We start from the raw sequence: 4454 nt of genomic DNA on the forward strand, positions 1-4454 counted from the left end.
AGGATCGAGGTGTCGAGGGGTCGAGGATTTCCCATCCCGACCCCGACACCCCGACATAGCATCCCGACCCTGACACGGCACCCCCAACCACGACACACCACCCCGACCGCGACATGACACCACCGACACCCCCGACCCCCAACATGACACCCCGACACCCGACACGACACCCCGACCCCTGACACCTCCCGAAAAAGGTGCTCTTCGGCCTTCTAGAGGCCGACGGGGTCATATAATTGTGAATTATATATACATATATATATTATTAATAAGTTCATGTTATTAGGTATTCAGTTTTTTATTATGTTCATGATGATGATACACATTTAAATATTTTATTATGTTTATGTTGTACTAATTTTGTTTAGTCTTTGTCATTGCAGGTGTTGACAGATGGTGGTCGCAGGTCGAGAGCGCTCCAAGCCTCCTTCCTCGGCGCGTGCTGGTAGGGGTGCTATTATTCCACCCCAGCACCTTCGGAGAGCGTTGGTAGATAGTATGCAGACACTGGCGGGCGCTTCTTCTTCAGCCGGGAGAGGTCGGGGGAAGACGAAGAGGGTTGCTAGAGGTGGACGTGGCGGCGGCAGAGGTAGGAAGGTTGTTGCGCCTTCCTCGCCGCCACCCCCAGCTGATTCTCCCGACCACAGGAGTGCTCCATCTCAGGTGGACCCGTCTGACTTGGACCCGTCCCGGACTCTGGTCCACGAGCATCGGGCCGACGAGCCTTGGGTCGCCGAGTCTTCGTCCCACGAGACTCGGGTCCCAGAGTCTTCGTCCCACAAGACTCCGGTCCCAGAGTCTTCGTCCCACGTGACTCCGGAGACTAGTAACCATGCTGGTGGCGAGGACACCTTTTCTGACGATAGCTATAGCGAGGGCGAGCTGGTTGAGGGGGGCAAGAAGGTCTACCAGCGTGGTGGTACAAAGCTCCCACCCGTGCCAGCGACCCGCGATCAGAGGTGGTTGATTGAGCCTAATGGGGAGAAGTAAGTGCATTTACTCTTTTTTTTTACCTTTTGCCTTCATGTTGCTTCAAATTAATATCTAATGTGTTGGCCTTGTCATACTGCAGGGGTTGGAAACACGCCCCTGGTATCCGTAGGCTCAACCGAGTCCTTGGGGTGATTTGCCAGCAGAACTTCCCGGGGAGGGTCACGTTGCGCGGTGAGGGTCAGGTTCCACAGCTAGCACTGAGCTGGGAGTTGTACGTGGCTGCCCCGGCCCCGCCGGAGGAGAGGATCGACAGTGTCTTGTGCGAGACGGTGGCCGACATTTTTGATCCGGCGGTTTTGGGTAATTTCTCTTTTACAGAATTAAAAATCAATAGTACCTAGTTATTGTACTAATCAGTGTTGTCTTGTTTGATTGCAGACCTTCTACAGGTGTCTTGAGGAACACGAGGCGGACGCGGCTATGGTTCTCGAAGCCGAGTGCAAGCGCCTACTTCAGAACTTACGGCACGAGGCTCGGGTGCAGGCTGTTCGAGACTACTACGCCTCGACTAACATTAAGAGGGCCAAGAAGAAGTGCCGCGCCAAGTATCTGAGTAAGGAGAAGTACATGAAGGTAATTACCTATTCTTAAGGCCTTGTACTTAGTTTCCTTGATTTGATTCATAGGCGTAGCGCTGAAATTTCTCTTTGTCTAACTTAGGTGCCCCTGAGATGGTGTGCGGATAGGATGGACGGTTGGGAGGCGTTGGTGGATGAGTAGTGCTCTCCCCAATGGCTAGCCGTCCACAACAAGGCCAGGGATAGGCGTGCCCAAATGCAAGGTGTGCCACACCATCAAGGGAGCTCCAACCTGTTTGAGTACGGGGATCACTGGGTATATGGTTTGCTTCACAATTCATGCATTTTCATTCTTCATGCTAGCTTGAGCCCTTAACTAATATGTTGTTCCTCTCTTTTAGGCGTGAAACAACAAGAAGGACGTGCCACCGTTGTACGACCTCTATGCCATGGCCCATACTGCCACGTACAAGAAGGCCAAGGCATTCTCTGAGTCTGACCTCGATCATCCAGAGAGCTTCACCAACATCTCCTCCCACGACAAGCTCGTGAGGTACAGAGACTTTGGGAAGGTGACGAAAGGGGAGGACTTTAACCCGAGCCAGAGTGCTTTTGATCCAGAGCTCGTGAAGCTATCTGGTGACGGGAGGAAACATGGCTCGGTAGCCATTGGGGTGGACTGATACGTTGTCCTAGAACTCTCTCGGAGATCAAGAAGCGCCAGACGAGCTCTCTTCTTGAGATAAGGCCTCGTCCACGGCCAATGCAGCTTGCCATCGAGGCTAGGGCCCAGGAGCTTCTGGCGGAGGCAAACAGGTAGGCAGCGGAGAGGGAGAGGGAGTTGGAGGAGAGGACGGCTAGTCTGTTAGAGGCGGAGAGGAACCGGAATGATGCGTCTCACCGGGCCCTATACGAGCTCCTCGTAGTAAGTTTCTCCTGCATATTAGCCAAATCATGCATGTAATGTTCGTTTCATTACTAACTAATATGACTAACACGTGAAAACAAAATGTGCAGACCGTGTGCCAGAACAACGGTCAGACCCCTCCGTCGATGCCCCAGATTGGTATAGCGGACACGGTGAGTTTCATTTGAATGGTCATTAGTTACTAGTATTCACATTACAGTTGCATCATGCTAACGAGACATTGCAAATGATCTTTGGTGCAGCATGCCTCCCGACAAGCATCGACCGATCCTTCTCCGTCTCGCACTGGCGCAACCCCGACTAGTCCTTCTCCGTCTGGCACTGGCGCAAACCCGACCGGTCTTTCACCTCCATGATGATGGTAAGTTTTCCCAAGTGTTTTTGTTAACAAATGCATACTTAGCTTAAGAAATGACCTACTTAGCTCCAAAATGACCTATACTTAGCTTATTTTTCTCGAAAATGACATAATAACCTTACTTAGCTCCAAAATGACATATTTTACATAGGATAGCTATAAAATGACCTATACTTGGCATTTTTTCCTCCAAAATGACTTGATAAGCTTAGTTAGCTACAAAATGGCATAACTACCTAGGATAGCTCAATAATGATCTATACTTAGCTTAGCTAGTTCATTTATGACATAATTAGCTCACTTAGGTAAAAAAAAATGGCATAATAACCTAGGTTTAGCTCCAAAATGACCTATACTTAGCTTATTTTCCTCAAAAATGACATAATAACCTTACTTAGCTCCAAACTGACATACTTTACCTAGGATAGCTATAAAATGACCTATACTTCGCATTTTTTTCCTCCTAAATGACTTAATATGCTTAGTTAGCTAAAAATGGCATAACTACCTAGGATAGCTCAATAATGATCTATACTTAGCTTACCTAGTTCATTTATGACATAATTAGCTTACTTAGGTAAAAATGGCATAATAACCTTGGTTTAGCTCCAAACTATCATATAATTAGTTTATTTTCCTTTAAAATGACAAAATAACCTTACCTAGCTCCAAAATGACCGATTTTAACTAGGATAGCTCTAAAATGACCTACACTTACCATTTTGTCCTCCAAAATGAATAAATATGCTTAGTTAGCTCAAAAATGGCATAACTACCTAGGTTAGCTAAAAAATGACCTATACTTAGCTTCTTTAGTTCATTTATGACATACTTAGCATCCTTAGGTAAAAAAATGGCATGATAACCTTGGTTTAGCTCCAAAATGACATAGACTTAGCTTATTTTCCTCGAAAATGACAAAATAACCTTACCTACCTCCAAAATGACTGATTTTAACTAGGATAGCTCTAAAATGACCTACACTTGCCATTTTGTCCTCCAAAATGAATAAATATGCTTAGTTAGCTAAAAAATGGCATAACTACCTAGGTTAGCTCAAAAATGACCTATACTAAGCTTCTTCAGTTCATTTATGACATACTTAGCATACTTAGGTCAAAAATGGCATGATAATCTTGGTTACCTCCAAAATGACATAGACTTGGCTTATTTTCCTCGAAAATGACATAATAACCTTACTAAGCTCCAAAATGACCTATTTACCTCGCTTGGCTCTAAAATGACCTACACTTAGCATTTTTACCTAGCTTAGCTAAAAATGGCATTTCTACCTACCTTAATTAGAAGAAGAAGAAGATAAAGAAGAGGATAGGAGAAAAGGAAAGAGAAGAAAAATTCTTCTTCTTCTTCTAACTACCTTGGATTCTGGATTCGGCTGCTGCATCTTTGTTGATGGTTTTTGTGTAGATTTTGCTTGGTGTGCTATGTTATAGCTAGGCTGCAGTGGATTTGATATGACCATGTAGTGATCATTTATGCCTAGTGTCACATATATTTCATAGTCTGATTTGGACATGGCACGGTGCTAATGGTGTTTTACGTCATTCAACATCACCAATGATTTGTAGCGTTTCATAGAGTTAAATGTGGTCTGATGTTGCTGCTGAACACTTGATTAACATGTCCCTGCATCTTT

Source organism: Triticum aestivum, chromosome 3D (genome assembly GCF_018294505.1).
Source record: "Triticum aestivum cultivar Chinese Spring chromosome 3D, IWGSC CS RefSeq v2.1, whole genome shotgun sequence".
In the NCBI taxonomy this organism is placed as follows: domain Eukaryota; kingdom Viridiplantae; phylum Streptophyta; class Magnoliopsida; order Poales; family Poaceae; genus Triticum; species Triticum aestivum.